Below are 19870 nucleotides of genomic sequence, written 5' to 3' on the forward strand. Positions count from 1 at the left end.
GGGGAAGCTCCATAGGAAAAAGAAAGCATACAAGTGATAGATGCAAGGATAAAAACAAAACACAAATTCAGAAATACGATTTTTTTTTAGCAAAGTCAGAGCTCACCTGGAGTTGATGATTTGCAAGAGAGTTCAATGATGAGCTGTTGCTACTTGAGGAACAGTCAGAGAAGAAATTAAGATAATGTAACAGTACAAAGGCCACTGCTGAATTTAGTAAGAGCAGGTGTAGATAGATGTGGTGTACTTTTGCCCATTGTCTTCGCTGGCAAGATCTTGCAGTTCCTTATGCCTAAGAAGTCAAACCCCAAGAAAAATCCTGCAGTGGATGGAGATCAAGTCAGGGGTTACTTAGATAAGGGAAACCCTTAATAGTATAGTGCATTGGATCAGACAGGATGAACCTAAGGATGTTGAGAGACAAGGCTGATGCCATAGCAGGGCTACCCTGCTACATTGTGGAAGATTATAATGGCTGGAGAAAGCAAGAAGTAAAGCTTGCATACATCTTCTAAAAAGGCCTAAAGACCAAGCAGGGGAATTATAGGCTGCAGTGACAGATGCCAGGAGCTGTGTGCCTGGGCAGCACCTCTGTGGAAATGGCTCTGGTGGTCCTTGAGTTTCATTAGGCAAAACATGAGCGAGCAGCAAAGAAGGCCAAGAGCATCTTGGGCTGCATGAGCAGAAGAAATGGTTACCCCTCTCTGCTTAGCACTTTTTACGCCATACTTTGCACAATCAAAGTGAGGACCAAGAATTAGTTCACTGGAGGGCTGCTGAGGCTGTAATCCTCTGTGGCAGTGTGCTCCACTCCCATCCCCCACTCCAAAATTTCTTGTAACTCTGCTCAAGTGACAACCACCTGTGGTGGTGGTAATGTGTGTTTCTAGCCATGATAGCAGCATATGGCAGATTCAGGGAAGACAGATAACAATGCAACAGCCAGGGGCTAATATGAACCACACAATGACCTAACCATGGTGCTCACTGAAGTTTGACCTGAGCAAAATTTGGAGGAAACTAGCTTCTGTAGTCGACATGTAAATATGACTGCAAGTCAATTATCTAACTCCATAAATAGGGGACAGCTTAGGGCCCGTTGAGCTTTCCTGTACAGCAGTGGGTTCTATGCCAGGATCTCCCCTAGACTGAGGACACCTTCCAGCGGTTACTTCTTGAGGTTGAGTGATTCCTTGCCAGAACAGATGCTCAGTAAGTGATTCACAGCATGTTAAACTTTGAAGTCTTACCTAAGTGATACAAAGGATTGATTTCACATACATAGTCCTTTAGACATAAACTGTTGACTAAGTCTTGGACTAGGATAAGATGTAGCCAGACTTTAAAAAGCAACAGGGTTCATTCTGAACCTCATGACTCAACAAGAGTTGTGTCTGACTCTATCCTCTATGCAGTAAATATCAGGTGAACCTTGGCACTGAATCTTGTTAAACCACTGTCTCATTTACTGTCAAACTTTGTTAAATTGCTGTTTTCAATCAACAAACATTTGTTACTTCTCACTTACAAGTAAAGTGTATCACTCCCTCTGTGACATCCTCCGATTAGCTTTCAAGTATTCGTGTCATTTCCCTAAGAATGTTAGTATCTACAACAAAACAACAAAAGCCTTAATGTGGCTAAATATAAATATCTGCAGTGGGGCAATCTGCACCTTTGAGCAATGCCAAGTAAATAAATATTTACAATATACACCATGATACCCAGTCCGCTGTATGTATCTGAAGTGGTTCAGTTGAAACGTAGTCTTGCAAAAGTCACCCTTTTTGCATCAGGTGAGATGGATGGTACCAGAGAGTGGTAAAGTCTACATTCTCTTCTCAGGACAGATGCATTGCCTAAAAGGTATAGTCGTGGGGGTAGCTCAGCTGGTTCATACTGGCAATTCACTCAACATCTGTTCCGATACATTTGGTTCTTTTCTGTGACTATCCTTCCTGCATGGCTGATCATAAAAAAACAACCATTTCATAAGAGATGGTCATAAAGACCCTGTTGTGGTCAAGAAAGCTCATCAAGAGCTCTGGAGAGAGCTAATAGGACTGTAATAATCACTAGGATCCCCTCTTCTGAAAAATGAGCAACAGTGATAGGCTGATTGTAGGTCAGGGAGACACGATAAGGGCAAATGTCAATGAGAAACAAGCTGATGGCTGATAGCTTTAGCAAGTCCTTGTTTGGAGCCCAGAAACGGGAAGCAGTGGTTATCTGCAGTTACAGGTGAAGAAAGAGGATTGGTCCTGAGAAAAGAGCAGGAAAATTTCCACTGTGTGTGCATGCCTCAGCCTGGCAGATGTAGAATGTCTGGTGCTGGGGGCCACTGTGCTTATTCATCCACGTGAGCACCCTTGGATGCAACCTCTCCAGTGCCATGGGCTGGTAAGGGTGTAGCTTGCTCAAGCACTTCCTGGCTTCACCCCCATCCACTGCTTGTTGTTCCTTTTCAGAGTCCTGCCTCAAAGCTCAAAGGCCTGGGAGAACCTGCTGGTGGTGCCTCAGGCAAAGAGATCATAGACTGTCTCAGATCTGTCTACACCTACTCTTACTAAATTAATCAATACTCCCACATTCTTTCTGTTTCTTGTTTAAACTCTTTCTGACGTAGCAACAGCTCACTTTGGTTCCTGTTTTATTCCTTCTTTAGTTTCAATGGAGCTTTTATATGGATTATTGCTGAGCTTGAAGGACACTCTGCTTGAAGACGAGATGTATCCAGTCACATTGTGAAAACGACTGTTGAGTTCCTTGACTGCATCAGTATGGGTGTGAGCAAAGATCCCAGTGTGATGTGCTTCTGTAGCTGTGGGGTAGAGGAGGGTCTTTTTGATGGTATCTGATGATTGATGCCTTTGACTGATGGTAGCAATCGGTGGCACACAGACAACAAATCATACTCTGCAATGCTGTCTGCACTCACTCTGAATGGGAATTGTTTTCCTGAAAGTCCTCTGCTTGTCCTGCAGGTCCTGACATCTCATGTAGCTCTCTGGTCCTGGATTTGAGTATTAAAATTAGAGTAGCTGCCCTGAATTCTGTTAAGCAACGTGGGGTTGTGGGTTTTGGGGTTGAGCAGGAGACAGCTACCAGTGTAGTCAGTGGAGCTCTAGTAAACAGGGATGGTGAAGGGGAAAAAGAGAGGTTGAGTTTTCTTTATGGCACAGGGCTCCAATTGTTAAGATGAATAACTCTAAAAGCTGCCCTGAACATAATGAGTTCAGCTGCCCTAAATCTGAACATCAGCTGTTGTTTCAGGTGGCCAAAGAAAATTCCCAAGAGCCTCCAAGAGGATGCCCCTAGATGTTGCCCTGTTCCTATGAACTGCTCCATTTGAGTTTACTGTTACATACACATGCCTTTGACCACCTCTGACACCCCAAATGTAAGCAGACATTTGCATCTCACTTATAGCATTTCCCTCCACTGATGAGCAAGGGAGCTGAGACAAGGATCTGACATGCAGTTACCTATTTTGTGCACACCTGAACTGAGGAAAGAGGAATTCCTCCTCCTGAGGGTTTGTGACAGGCATGGGAGAAAGCCGAGTCCATTCCAGCACTAGGTCTACACAACAAGGATGAGATGCCTTGACTTTAACTTCTAACATCCAGAAGGTCACGCAAAGCTCTGCCGAAATACAAAGGATACCACATTATCTTGGACCACCGCAAGACATGCCTGAGTTGAGGCGAGGCAACAACTGTAACAGAAGCAGCAATACACCAACAAACTTGCCAAGAAATACAAATACATTAAAGAGTTTTGATCTCTGCTTACAACAAGTGAATGGCATCAAAGAAAAATGCAGAAAGACCGTCTTGTGGGGAAGTTCACCACAGAACCGACAAATTTCCAAAGACTCCAAAACCAAACTCCTAAGAAGGAAAAAGACTTTATAGCCAGAGTAAAATCCAGCCCAGGGGTGTCTGGTAGTGCTCCAGCAAATAGCTACAAAGATGGAACATTTGCCTCTTGGGAGAGTCAGACACATGCATGAGTGCAAGGTGAACAAATTACAGAAGATGTCCTCTGTCTCATTGAGGAGATGGAATCTTCCATTAAGCAGCTTGAGGCAGATGTTATGGACATCAGCAAAAACTAGGAATGTTGTCATGAACAAGGTGGTGTGATAGCATAGTAGTCAGTGTGGAAGATACAGAGGTACATGTGTGGCATTTAAAACAGCAGCCTTCAAAAGCAGCAACCTATCACCAAAGGTCCTGTAAAAGAATGTTCATTCTCACTAGTATACTTGCTGTTGGAATATTGCTTCCTGAGATCATCATGCAGTTATCTACAAAATAATTCTCTGGAGAAAGCATTGTAGCTGGTATTTAAATTATGAAAGAAAATTCCTAGTCAAGGTTTCCTCACTGTGAAGCTGAATAAAATAATGGCTCTGTACTTCACCACACTTTTTTTATAAGACATTTTGTTTTTAGATAAGAAATAACATTCTCAGTACTACTGTCAGTATAACTATTTACCTTTGTGGATATAGGAGCTGTTTCACCAAGAAAAAAAAAAATCAGCGAAGTCATAAAGTGTTCCATTTTTTTTTTTTTTTTAAATTTATTAAAAAAAGGGTTGATCATCAAGAGGAGCAGCACCAGAGTCAACTTGGCCTGCAGCAAAATGGTGGATCTCGGCACACAATGGCTTTTCCTGCTACAGGGAATCACCAAGGCAGCAGAGAGACCTACCAGGGGCCAGCAGCTCTTGCAGGAGATGCTGACAAAGCCTAGATGTCACCAGAGCAGTGATGGCCACCCCCACGGCTATACACAGCAGACTGGGGAGTGCTAGTGACCAGGACCATGGTGACAAATGCTGAATGTCAGCCCAGGCATGAGGCAGCAGTTTGTGGGGCAGTTCTTGCAAGGAGGGCATAGTCACCCTGTGAGCTCAAAAGGTCTCCACCAAAATAGTGGGTAACCACCTCAGAGTAAATGTTTCTACAGAGAAAGCCCCTAACATGTCTTATACTTCCACCCATGGAACTAGTAAGGAATCTTCAGTACAGATGGTAGGTTGCAATGAGTGCCCAGACCCTTCTCCTGGAGAAAAGATAAGTACCTGCAAAAGATATGCACAGGTCGATGATCTGCTGTGCCAAATGGCTGAGTTGCAGGAAATAATTAAAAGGCTCTGCAGTATCAGAGGGGCTGAGAGGGAGATGGTTTCAGAACAATGCTCCTGTGCCAGACATCATAGAAAATGAGGCACCTCGGAACCTCACATGACTGGAGGATTGTGATGAATGGCTGTTGGTTATTTCATAAAGGTAGGGAAAAGGTGGTGGAGGAATCACACTCTATCTTAAGGAGAACGTTGAAATCAACTGTGATGATTGTGGGAACCCTATCAAATACCATAGGGTCGAGATGAGAGGGGTGGTTTCAAAGGAGGATCCTATAGTAAGGATCTGGTACCAATACCCAAACCAAGATGATAAGGCAAATGAAGCAATATTTAGTTCATTTTACCAAGCTTTGGGTCAACAGAACCTTGTTCTTATGCATGACTTCAATTACTAAGACACTTGTTGGTAGAACAATACAGCAGCTCACATCATCCGTCAAGTTCCTGGAATGTGTAGAGGACTGGTCCCTTACACAGATGTGCAAACCAGGAATGAGGCACTCTTGGACTTGCTATGCACAAACTGAGAAAACCTGCTTTGTAGTATCTTGTGTAGTGATAGACTTGGCTGCAGGGATGACAATATTGTGGAGTTTCAGATCTTGTTGAGTATTTGGAAGGCTGGTACTGAGACTAGGTTTTAGATTTTAGAAAAGCAAACTCCAGCTCGCTCAGAACTCAGCTGGGAGGGATTCTGTGGGAAGCTCTCGTGGAGGACAAAAGATGCAGTGAGTGCTGGGAGTTTTTCCAAGAATGCTGTCCTGGAAGCAGAAAAACAGTTTATTCACTTTAAAGGTAGGGGAACCAGGTGGAGCAAGAGCAAGTGGCTTAACTGTGAACTTCTGAGTCTGCTCGAAACCAAGATAGAAATGTACCAGAGATAGGAAAGTGAATGAATATCCATTGAGAACTACAAGGACTTTGCTGGGGCATACAAAGATGCTGTTAGAAAAGTAAAAGCTCAGCTTGATTTGAAATTGGCCAGAGATGTCAAAAACTGCAAGAAAGGGTTCCTCAAGTGTGTACACAGTAAGTAGAAACAGAAGGAAAGTATTTGCCCTCTGTTAAAGAGGGATTTGAGTTAGTCACCAACAATGCTAAAAAGGCAGAGGTTCTCAACACTTTCTTCACCTCTGTCTTTACGAGCAGTGTTGGGCCCCAGGTCTTGGGAATAAACATAGAACCAATTTTGCTAAAAGAAAAGATGGTATGTGAACTACTACAGGAGCTCATTCCTTGTAAATCAATAGGCCTAAGTGTTACCCACTCAAGGGTGTTAAGAGGGCTGGCAGATATCCTTGTGATGCCACTTTCCATAATCTTTGAGGAGTGATGGAGATTGAGGGACATCCCAGAAGACTGAAAGAAGCTTAATGTCACTCCCATCTACAAGAAGGGCTTAAAGGAGGATCCAGGAAATTCCATCAGTCTTACTTCAATCTGTGGAAAGTTATGGTACAAATTTTCCTGGGGGCTATAACAAGTCAAATCAAGCATGCGACTGGGAAAAGTCAGAACATATTCACTGAGGGCAAATTGTGCTTGAATAACCTGATCATCTTCTGAGACAAAGTACTCTGGTCAGTTGATGTGCGGTGAGTAGTGGGCATTGTCTACCTCTCTTCAAGGCTTTTGAAGCAGTTCCCTGCAGCTTCTTCTTAGAGAAATTGGTGCATCACAATCTAGACAGGTGATCTGTGTAGTGGGTGGGCAGCTGGCTTACAGGCTGCACCAAGAGGGTAGTGGTAGATAGCTCCTGTTCAAACTGGCAACCTGTCATATGTGGGGTCCCCCAGGGACCAATATTGGGCCCAACATTGTTTAATATCTTCAGAATTGATCTGGATGAGGGCATCAAGTGTACCCTGATGAAGTTTGCTGATGACAGCAAAGTGAGTCAGGAAGTGGATGCCTCAGAAGCAAAAGCCACCCTACAGGAAGAGCCAGATAGGCTGGAAGAGTGAGCTAACAGACCCTTATGAAGTTCAACAAAATCAAGTATGAGGTCTTGCAACTAAGAAAACATAACCCAGGAGGACAGCACAAGCTGGAATCTACCTGGCTGGAAAGCAGCTTTGTGGAAAGGGAGCTGGGAGCTCCAGTGAACACAACAAACAGTGTGCTGCTGCAGCAAAGAAAGCCAACAAGATGCTGGGTTCCATCAACAAAAGCATAACCAGCAGAGATAAACAAATCATTATCCCACTCATCTCAGCGCTTGTTAGGCCACATGTGGAATATTGTGTTCAGTTTTGGTCCACACTGTACAAAAAAAAGATGTGGCCAGGCTGGGGTGGGCCCAGAGAAAGATCACAATGATGATCAAAGGACTGGGAAGCTGCCATATGAGGAAAGGCTGAGAGAATCTGGTTTGTTCAGCTTTGAGAAAAGAACGCTTAGGGGAGACTTTTTCACCATGTTCCTGTACTTAAGAATTGATATGAAGAAGATAGAGACTCCCTTTTTACAAGGAATCACATGGAAAAGATGAGGGGTGATTGGTGCAAGTTGCTCCTGTGGAGATTTCTATTAGACTCAAAAGGAAAATTTGTCACAACGGTAACCAGCAGCCATTGGAATAATCTCCCCAGAGAAGTGGTGGACTCCCGAACACTGGACTTTTAAGATTCATCTAGACAGGGTGCTGAGCCATCTTATCTTGACCATAGTTTTCCAAAGAAAGTTTGGACCTGATGATCCTTGAGGTCCTTCCAGATTAACAGTAATTCTTATCGTGGACTAGCCTGAAAGATATTATGCTAAATGCTCTTTTAGCTGCCAGAAACAAAATTTAGGCTGTAGCCTGTGTTGTCCTGCATGGTGCTAACAAATACATGGAAGCTAGTATGGTTTGGAATGGCTAAGTACTGTGCAAGGTGCAACTAGAACCAAATGCCTTATAATGGCAACATTAGTGGCTTATGGATTGTTTTTGGCTTATTTGGATTGTCCTCTTTAATTTTGCATTACTGCCATCAGTGCAGAGTAGTTTCTGCGACGCCTGACTATTGTTGTACTTTCTTCTTTCATCTTCTCCTCCTACTGGTTTAAGCTTCCTTTTTTGAAGGTGTTTTCTTACTCTAAAAATGTGTAAAAGTCATACAGCATGTTCAACAGATTTGACTGTGTTTTATGTTTATCTGATAAGCCAGCTTTAGAGATATTTGTAATGTTCTGCTACTTCTAACTCTTTCTAAACCCACTGTTTCATACATCTAGGAGGAGATAAAGTAGATCCTCTTCCTTTCTACACAGTTTCAAGAGTTTTGCTTACCTTGGTTTTCCTACTCTGTAAAAGACAATATAGCTTTAACACTGAGACCTGCTTTTATTTTACAGAAACAAATGCTACTTTCATTTCTAAATGACTGCGTATGATACAAAGTTGATAAGGAGATCATAGCTCTCTGAGGTGCCAACCACAGTCACTTTTAAAAACTGGCAGAATAACTGCCATCTAAAATCAGTTTTGCTAGCTCATCAATATTTTCTCCATTGGTTTTCTTTTCAAAATTGATTAATTAAGATTTTAGAGAATCTTCTAAAATCTGCAGAAGCACATTAGATGCATATTAGCCTAATACAAACCTTGTAATATTTTGAAGCTATGTTTGCAGCTATTGTAATTTATAACAGTAACTGGGTTGAGAGAAGAGTGGATATTTGAATACTTTGATGTACTGAGCTGGCAACAACTGCTGTTTTCTAAAAAATCATTCAGCCTCCCTCCACACTAGAACCACTGACACAAAAGTTCATTTTCAGTTAGTAATTCATTTCAGGCTATACTTTTGACTTGGTTTTACTGATTTAGACACAGCTGCTCAGTACCTCTTAGTTTTCACACATTTACATCGGTAAGTCAAACACATGAACAGTGTGGGAATATTGGCTAAATGCTATGAAATATGTAAAACTTTTCTGTTTATCCATCTCCCTTTGCTCCAAAAATATCCAACACTTTTAATTTTGGGGAGGTTGTTTCTGCTATGATAATTCTGTGTGTAGAGCCTAAATACATTTAAACATTTCAAAGAATTGAGAGCATTTGATATCTTGCATTTACACGTTAGGCTTCTTTTCCGTTTCTGTGATTCAGTGGCTTCCCCTCCTATTCTTTTTTCCCTTTTTCAATAAGGCTGCCTCCCAGTTTTTGTTGCCCTCTGAAATGGTATCTCAGCCTCTCTCCATTTTCATTCCAACACCTAGCACACTCTTTTCTCATTGTCTTTCTCCATCCCTCACGTAATCTCTTTCATTTATCATCTCCCACCCCGGTTTTCATAATAACTTCTTAGCCAGAACCTTAGTTATGTGTTATTTCACTCCCAGTACTTCATCTGACCTTGATTTGAGATGTTGACATATACTTTTCCTGCTTTCCCTCTCTATCCATGACTTCTCTTTCTTTGCATCAGTCCTTTTTACTTATCAAATCCTAATTAACCTATATACAAGCAGAGCTCATAGGTGGGGCCCTTGTCCTTCATGCCCTAGTAGAAATTAACCCATTTCCAGCTAGTTCAGCCTTCATCAGTACTTGTTAAACATGCAGCTATTTATTTTTTTTCCAGAATGACTTACATAAACCTCATTAACTCCTCTCTGAAACACACTTTTGTGTAATGTTTATATATATATCAAAAACGCCTTGAAAACAGTTCAATTGCTGGCGTGCTGTGAGAGTTTCAGAAATTCAGCCTTTGTCTTGCTTGGCTTTCTCTTGCTTTAAATTTCCATTTTAATCTAGTTGAAGGCAGGGATCATTTATTTTCTGTCTTTGCATAACATCAAACTGTCCATAATTAGGGCTGCTAGAAAGAATGATAGCATAAGTAGTATACCCATGTGTATCTCTCACATTAAAAACATTTAAGATATTGGTAAAGATACCGAGATAAGGGTGGTGAGATAAGAGATCTATTGAAATAATTCTTTTGATTTACTGTATTTGCTGAAGTTCTGATTAACCAACAGAAAAGAAAGACCTGGGGGATCTTCTGAACTCTCTAAGCTGTTTTGCTCTGAATTAATGGCTTTTGGAATGGATTTTTTTTTAACAGTAATGATGATTTTAATTCTGCTGTATTTTGACACATATTTAACATGAGCAAAATACCTGCAGTGCCAGTGTGATATACCACAGATGTCATTTTAGAAAGCAAGCAAACAAAGAAAACCCATTCTCTAATTCAGTGTCTATGTCTTTCTATCTAGAATTTATAACTTTTTGGGGTGGATTATGGCTTTTAAAGAAATTATTTGAACAGGGGCATCAAGATTGCTGATACGATATTTTTAAGCTTATGAAGACTGTAAATAGATTAATCATTATTCCTAGTTTTACACTGCGATCTCCTAACAGGACCCTTATTTCTGTTAGCAATGTTAGAATTATAAATGTCAATACATTTTAAACAGCTATCTTCTAAATAGTAGTATGCTCTTCTATATTTTTAAATATGCCTTGAAATACAAAAATGTATTTCAATCTGATTATAAAGTGTACAGATATTTTCAGAGGTTTTGTGCTTCTTTGAATGTCATGGAAAATGTAACACAAATAAAAACTCATCAAATTAGTAAAATTCTGCAACTTTGTGATGGAAAGATTTATTTTTTTTTGTGATTATTATCAAGACTTTTCTATATAACACTGAGGATTAATAATCTCTTTTGTATTCTTGATTTTAAAATGATAAGAGCTGCCATGCAGCACATATATGCTATATAGAGTGAAGTAAGATCTAAGACTGGATTTTTTTTCCCAATGATAATTTTAATACACTTTTTGGATTATGAGTAAAATTATATATTGAGACTCTATCTGTGTAAAAGTATCTTCTTATGTCTAAATTGCATGGAATTTTTCCTTAAGCTAAAATATATAACATTTCCTTTTATCCCCTTTTAATCTGCTGCTTTCTTTACATTTAATTTGCCTATTAAGCGTACCTTTTTTAAAAAAAAAAAAAAATTATGTAAAATTTAATTTGTACACCTCTTTTGCCATTACTTTAGATCCTCTTTTGAAGTCATGAAAGACTACCATCCTTTCTTACATTTAATTGAGAATTACAATCTACTGCCAGCAGAATGCAATGGCTGTAGAAAGAGCTTGTTACCAAGAGTCTGTTTGATAACACATTTGTCTTAACATATAAATATGAGTCAATGCAATAAGGACATGACTAATGTTATTGAAGTTATAGATAACTGTAACTTAACGTGCAGCACATGAGAAGCATGAAAAGTTCTACTGCATTCTTTCTGCCATTTGAAAGTGTATTGCCAGATGTCTGAAGACCTGGAGAAAAAAAAATTAAATGCCAAAAGCTCCATCAATTACAGGTCCAGTATAATTAATGTTGATATAGATAGCTGCATTTTAGTGCTCCTCAGCAAGAAAATGACTTAGAAGGTAGAGGAAAAACTGAGATCTGCTAAACAACAAGAATGAAGTGATCGAACATGAATAAATTGCAAAAGTTAACTTTAAGAACTGGAGCTATTACTTAATTTTACAAAAGGCAAAAATCACTTTTAAATCAATAGGCATTTTGCATTTATAGTGGCAAATAAAAATTATAGAATGGCTATAGGGAAACCACATGGATTACAGAATGTCTTTGAGCTGGCAATGCTGCGTGGTGAAAGACCTGGCACATGGGTGTGTTGAGTGAGGAGGGAAGAGTAATGTCAAACATGTTTGTATAAGACCCAGGTAGAACAGGGTTCTGTGAAGTCATGCACATCAAGAAAGTGAATTTAGGCTGAAAGTAGTCCGGAGAGGAACTGCTAGAAACACTGAACTATGTCTAGATAAAGAAGAACAGAGGACCTTGTCCTGGGTTGAGGGGAAGTCAAAGCTCAAGGTGGTTGTCTCATATATTGGAAGGTGAGATGTAAACATCAGAAAAAGAAAGCAACCTAACTGATATAGGAATAAACAATGAAAACTAGCAGTAAACAATGCGTGATAGGAAATAGAAGAATGTTTCTGATCCTCAGACCTAGGGCGGAATAACAGTCAAAATAGTAAGATGAAAATAATATTTAGGTAATGACAGTCAGTTTGTGAAAGTGATTATATACATCTCATTTGCTCTTGATAGCTTTTCTGTGACCTTACACATTTACCTTTCATTTTGTTCTCATATTTCTGAGTACTTTGTGGATGGAGGAATCAGTTATAACACTGAAGAAAAAGTAGATCTTTTTTTCCCTAGCCTTTATTTGTTAGAGAGGGCAAATAAGGGCCCTTATGCTGTATCTGCACAAGGCTGAAAAGGTTCTTGTTTATTTATTTATTTATTCATTTTGCTGGGGCTGGAAGCAGTGGTTTGGAATAAGTGTCATTTTTAACTAACACAGTGCTTGGAAAAAGGGACAGGTGGAATCAGGAGAAGGAAAGGAGGAGGAAGAGGCCTAGATAAGACTTTTTTTGAGGAAAGGAAAATGAAGCAGAGGTCCTCGTGCTGTGTCAGATGATGCTTGCAGGCACACCTTTTGAAATATGGGTCTAGGCTGCATGGCATCTGGAAGTGTTCCCTAGGTCTGTGTTAGCAAGGTTGTGACACACTTGTCTTGAATGAAATTTGGCACAAATAGATTTACAGAGCTCTGGGAACAAAATAACTGCTTCAGGAGGCAGGAAACACTTCCCTTGTGGACAAAACTAAAGCAATTGCCAAGAAATAGCATTTGTTTCCTAGTTTCCTTCTAAATTACTAAATACTGGCTGTTGCTGGAGGCAAGACATTGGACTTGACATATAAATGGTGTAATTTAGTATGAGAAATCCTATTAGTCAATTTAACTTTATATTGAAGTACTAGAAAACACATAAGAAGAAAATATTTCATAGAAAAACTGGAAGTGTGCTGCTGTAGTGGTTCTTGGATAATAAATAGAAAATAAAATACTGCATAATGATCTGGATTTATGCATTGCAGATCCAGAATTAATTTGAGGAAATGTAAATAAACCTGATATACCTTTTCATTTCCCCTGAACAAATGTTTATAGGCTCTGAAAGATAGGTTTCAGGGCACTAAAATAGCAAAATATTCTTTTGTGCCTTCATTAAACTGTGCTTACCTAGATGTAAGCTTACATTGTCCAGTGGGTGAGCTGGATGTATGTTACCTTCTTGTAGTATGTCTTAGTCCCATTAGGTAGTGAGGGTTAGGTAGCCCATATAGGTTGTAAGGCTTTTAAAGATCCATCATCTACTTGTTACTACTGTGCAAAGTATGCTCTTAAAATATTATCTTGTACACTACTTGCACTGAATGGGCTAGTGTAACACATCCCTATTATTTGAGTTAAAGACCCTTTGCATTAGTAAGGATAGTGAAGAAAATCTAAAGGCAAATGTAGTGTTTTACTTGGAGGACTGTACTGTGTGGTTGATGGCAAATTAGTATCATAACACTGGAACTGGTGATATCTACAGGCCAAAAAAGGCTGAAATCATCCATGCTTTGCATAGTAGTCACTCTTTGCTCATGTGCCTGCTGTATTTTCAAAGATCATTTGAAATTGGTACTTCCAGTACAGTTTTTAATTCGCTGTGTTCAATCACTCTTGAGTAACAAGCTGATCGATCTTGTTATTTAGAGCTTAATCCTTGCTTGTGTCCAAACTAGGAATAGCAATTGTTGCCTGTGGTTTAGGACACAGTAAAAACAGAACAGATAATCATAAGGTCGTGCGATTTCTCTTCTGCCCCCGAAATCTTGGTCAGCATTTATATTTCCAGGCTGCTCCTCTGCAACGCCCAGTGGTGCAGAAGCACGCAGGAGCACTGTCCCACAAAAGCGTGCAGTACTGACTTAGGACAGGACTTCCTCTGCTGTCAGTAACTTATGAATGGCTCATTTTTGAGGCCTGAAAAGCTGATTTTGTTCAATCCCAGACTATTTACTTTTTGCAAGCATGCAGTATGAGCATTACAAGTTGGGAGTTTAGTGGTAAAATGAGTACGTGAGACATGGAAACTTGCATTATCCGAGAGCATTAGCCAGTTTACAAATTCCTATACCTGGCAGCCTGACTCCTCTACACAGAAAACTTTTATTTCCTGCTATTAATTTGTTGGTGGTACTCTTAGTTCAGACCATTTCTGTTGTGTTATGGCATCCCCCTTATGCTCTTGCATCTTGGCTGCAGGCTTTTCAGTGCAAACTCTTCTTTATCCTATTCTTTCTAACAAGCTACTCAGCTTCTTTAGTGAACTGTGAAAAGGGTGGGCGAGGAGGAATGGATGTAGCACACGTTTCTGTGTTTCCAATGCCTTCTCTGTCCCATTACAGAAGCTCTCAAGAAGTACATTGTCCTATCTTGGCATAAAGTACAGATTGATGCCTTCCTGTGAATGCCATATTTTGCAACAGCTTTGTGATTGTTAGTTAAAGGTGCCTCTTTCTACAGTGGTGCTGTTTGATTCGAAGCCAGCTGTGGCATGGGAGGCTCTGTCGGTCACCACCTTTTCACTTATGGGCTTGGATGAGACCTGGTTCCCATGACACCAAAGCCTGAGTTGGCTTGAGAGGGCTGGGTGTTCATGTGAGGCTTTCACTGAATGCATTCAAATCCTCTTCTCAGCTAAAAGGGTTTTTTAAGTTTGTTAGTGCATTTCTTAGCAGTTTGCCTATTGTTTTTAAGGGAGTTATATATATGGAAGGGGGAGAGTTTCACTGACTGCTGTTTCAGAACCCATTGTTCTGATGGTGCTGTGGTAGTTGGTGATATTTTTTATCTAATATGCTGTGTGAAGTTATCCCTGGATGGTTTAGATGTATTCTAAATGTTGATATGCAATTCTTTTTTTCCAGTGGGTGAATTTCAGTGTTTCAGTTCAATACGCAAGCTGTGCCACATTTCAACTACATAATAATTCCAGATACACGCATTCTTTTAAATACTCTGATACATGAGGCCTCCAATTCTATCCACGCACTAACTTCTTCTCCTTTACTTTTTAGTCTGTACGCTGACATTTTCAACAGTCAGATGATCTGGCATCTCTTGTTTCCTGCAAGCAACCTGCAAACAAAGCATCTCTAAGCATTCCTAATCAAATCCTGATTCCATGAATAACCCAGAACATCAATAAAGCAAGACTATTAAACTGTAATCTCATTGTGTGATACAAGAACTGTTAGATCAAGGTATGTATAGTTGCAGGGTTTTTTTTTTCTATTTTTATTTGCTTTTTTTTTTCCTAATATATTGTCTTGTTTCATGCATTTTTCCTCTTACTGAGGGAAAAAACCAGACCAAACCAAACCAAACCAAACCACCATGAACTATAGAGATTTTTACATAATAAAAATAAACCTCCCCAGTTTATTTTGATGTTACTTTCTGAATTATGCTTTTCACCTGTTATCAATACAAGGAATAGAAAATTTATGGCCTGTCTCTTAAATCTGCTGCCATATTGATTTATTTCTTTACAGAGTGACTCTTGTAACTGGAGCTTAAAGAAAAGGTACTTTTCTGTAGGTTACCACACAAGCCTGTAAGATGATTACTCACCAGTGCTACCTGAATGGCAGATCTTAGATCAGTACCGAATGTTTTAGTCTGCAATTTCTAGACAGTTTTCTATGACGCACTGCAGGCTGTGTCCAGCACAGCTTTCTTAGGAGGCAACATTAGATCTCCTGTTTTAGAGTCCTGTTTGGGATCTCACAGCATCCACAGTGGTTACTGATGGCACCGAGCAACAGTACATTCTCTACTTGCATATGCTGGTCTGTGTACAAGGAGAAGTCTCTACCATCTTTCATTTCAAAATGCCTAGCAGGGAAGGTTGTGGTTAAAACACTAAATGAATTTAAATGTAACACTCAAGCTCTAGCATTCTGTACGTTTTTCAGATAACACATTGCTGACAGAGCAAAAAATTGAGAGTAGGGACATGCAATCTGAACAGCTTCACTGGCATTGGAAGTGTTGTGTTTTTTATCCTTCAAAGAAAATGATAAAAAATATGTGAAGAAGCAGATGAGGGATTTGAAACTTCTGCTTCTGTGGTACATGACAGAAAAAGGGGAAAATATTTAAATTAATTAAATGAAGAAGTGGGAGACTTTATAGTGATAAAACCAATTTTTAGTTTACATAGTCTATACTTAAGCTGTGAAGTGGCAGATCCTTAATGACACTGACATGTAATAAGTAATTCCTCTTAATGAAATATTTTTGGACAGCTATTCAAGGGCATATATGAGGACTCCATCAGCTGTCAATTATTAACCAGATTAAGGCCCTGGCAGTAGGCAGTGCTGACATATACATCCTTTGATGGATTCTTATACCCTCATAGAATATCTGATACCAGCAGAGACAGGTTATTAGAGTTCAGTGAGCATGTTTTCTGATTTGATGGCAATTCTTCCATTCCTAAAGGGAAAATACTCGCAGATATGTGCCTGGGTGCTTATTTATGAACATCATAGGGGAGATAAAATTGTGCTGTGCTCTGCAAAGGAGCTTTCCATGACAGCTGCCCACATCATTCCGAAGTTGTCTTTCAGGGTGTTTCTCTCAGTGTCTGGATCCCCCTTTTACCTGCATGCCATCAGCCATAACTCTGAAGAAACACTTCTCAGAAATTGCTTGCAAACGCTTTAAAGACTTATAGTCTTTTTGTTGTGAAGTTGAAGATGTTCACATCTGTAATCCAATGCTGAGCCCTTAACTTTCTCTTCTTTTCTGCTTCTCCCTTTTTCTTCTTCTTCTAATGTTTTTCCCAGGTATTTCAGCTCAATCACATAATCTTTCCTGCTTAAGGAATTAAAGCCAGCTGGCTTTCAGGGGTTTTTCATTAATTAAAAGTCATTCTCTTTCTCCCACTACTCTGTATAAAGACAATTCACTGGCTTTAGAAGTTGTTGTCAAACATGTAAAAAACTTTCACTGCAATGGAAAAGCAAGATTCTGAAAGATAATTGGCTTTATGTCCATTCATATTCAAGCAGAGGATCAAGGAGAAAAATTTAATTGCACTCATATGGAGCATTTCACTAAAACTTTATATCTAATTACAGTGGTGAACACACAGTAGGGACACTAGGAGGAGGAGATATCTTTAAAACCTTCATCTTTGAAGAGGCTTTTTGACACCAGCTACAATTCAACTTAAGAAAGTAGTCTCCTGACAAGTTATACCCCAATAAATGTGTCATTGATGAGTAGGCTGCATATGAAGCATGTGTCACAACATACATATGCTGCCTAATTATTCATAGAAAGTGTATTTTCTCTCAGTTATTTTCCTATACCAATTAACCTTCTTCCATGTTTTAAGACTTCTTGACAATTTGAATATAATCACAGTGACTTCATATGTTATATTTTGCTCTGAAGAGTCCAGATTAACCGTCCAGTTAATGCAAATGATGCTGGACTTCTATATTGTATCCTCCACATTAGCCACAGATTATTATTCTTCCCTTTTACACTTTTGTCATGGGATTCTGTGGCTGTGGAACGAATGTGTTGATATAAAAGCTGCAACATATATGCTTCTTATTCTAGCAAGTGTAACTTAACATGTCTGCTTGGACCAATAGATCGAAATATTCTTTACAGCAAGCAACATAAAATACTCAATAGCCTCTCAGGAATCTGAATCTCAGGAACCAAACTGTGACTTGTTACTGTTGACCACCATTCTGCAGCTAATACAAAGGCTTGCAGTAGTAATAGCTGATGAATGAATATATATGAACAGTTACATTTTTCACAACAAACCCATTTTTGCTGACATTCTCCATTTAAAACTTTTAGAATATTTTTCAGGCTCTCATGAAATAAACTGTGTTGGTATACTGAGCATTTGGGATCTAAATGCAAGTTACCTACATTTATAAAATTGTCTGCTATATCTCCTCCCAAGATGATTGAATTATGTGGATAAGAACATTTGTTCTATTTCCAATATTCTTTAGATGTTTCAGTTCTATATGTTGAGTCAGGGAGCTAACTGACAATTTAACTAAGAGCCTGCTGGGAAGCCTGAAATTTTTAACAAAATAGTCAGAAAAACTGAGGATACCAACCAAAGCTTCTGAGATTCAATTTCTGGAACTATCACTAGAGTCTCTTAATCTCAGCAAATATTTACGTGGACTGACTTCCCAGTGTTCATAAATAGGAAAGGCATTTGTAGGTCTATTGCTTGCACTGGGGAAGGAGAAATACATCTAGAATTTAATAGTATATACTAAAATATCCATATAATAGTATTCCTTTGATGGTTTGGAATGCATTGCATTGGAGGAAAGGGTCTCAACAAATCCTGACATTTAATTTGTAGCTGGAAATAACGGTATGTATTTTGTGTAGGTACTGGTTTTGCGTGATGGAGGGGGTGAATTGCCATTTATGCCATCTTGATGAACTTTGAGCACAGCTGTTATTTAATTTCCCACTCAGTTTGTGCACCTTCCTGTGTAACATATGCTTTCAGATTTATTTATTTTTTTTTTTGTATTGTGCTGTTGAACTTATTCCTGTGTCTGAGAGATGCAGTGGTTTTAATCTTTCTCACCAAGTACACATTCAGGAGATTTGTGTATGTGCATATATGTACACATACACACACACAAACACAAATACATACATGTATACATGTGCTATTATATATATATGAACCCATGGAGAAGCAAATAGATACAACCCCAAATTTGTGCTTATATTTCATTTCATGATTTTTAAATACATGAATGCTTTTGAGAGTCTTGTCTCATGATTATGAACATCACTCTGGTTCTGTCTTTAAGGCCAGGCTGGAGGAGGCTCTGGGCAGCCTGATCTAGTGGGAGGTGTCCCTGCTCATGGCAGAGGGGTTGGAACTGGGTGATCCTTGTGGTCCCTTCCAACCCTGACAGATTCTGATCTGTTTTAGCAGAGGACTTTAGAGCCCTAATGGCTCAATGGTTGGACCTGATGATCTTGAAGGTCCCTTCTAACCTAAAAGGATTCTATGATTCTATGATGTACAAAGAAGATAGTAAATCCATGTGCCATTAAAGACAATCAGGACCTCAAAAAGGAGCTTATTTACATTTCAGGTAGCACTGGCCAGTCTTTCTATGGCTCATGCGGTTTTGAAATATTAGCAGACTTTATTTAGAATCATAAATCACTATTTTATATTCAAGTGCTCTGACATTGAATAAATATATGACAATAATAATAATAATATGACAATAAAGACATTGTTTTTACTGAAGTCCTTTTTTTTTTAAATTCACTTTTTATTAGGAAAATGAGGACTGTGCTTGAAGGTCATGGTTATGTTTCTTCATGTTATTTTCTATTTATCAGGATTTATTTGTTTGGTTTTTTTGCTTTGTTCAAATAGAAATAATCTACATTTTCAATCCTGAGAAAACTAGTCTGCTTTCTTTTTGGAATTGCTTAATGTGTAGAAAAACAAGAGTAATAGAGGCAGCTTGAAACAGTGATGCAGTTGGACACAGCTCAATGATTTCTCTCAGATGTTCTCATTGTATTATGTTCGCATCTGGACTACTTGGATAGTATTTGGTGTTTTCTCAGAATCTCCAATTTTTACTTTTTGTAGTGCAGATAATTCAGCCAAATTGATCTCTTAATTGTTATGCAGTGGACAGCCATACATTTTACTCAAAATTGGTGTAATACAAGGATTATGCATCTTTTTTAATAT

The 19870-nt window shown here is 39.1% G+C and overlaps 1 pseudogene; it reads left to right on the plus strand.

Moving 5' to 3' along the window:
- Positions 1-1717: 1717 nt before the first annotated feature.
- On the plus strand, positions 1718-4323 carry LOC103780604 (annotated as a pseudogene).
- Positions 4324-19870: the final 15547 nt, after the last annotated feature.

Source organism: Merops nubicus, unplaced genomic scaffold, assembly GCF_000691845.1.
Source record: "Merops nubicus isolate BGI_N331 unplaced genomic scaffold, ASM69184v1 scaffold20879, whole genome shotgun sequence".
NCBI classification, from domain to species: domain Eukaryota; kingdom Metazoa; phylum Chordata; class Aves; order Coraciiformes; family Meropidae; genus Merops; species Merops nubicus.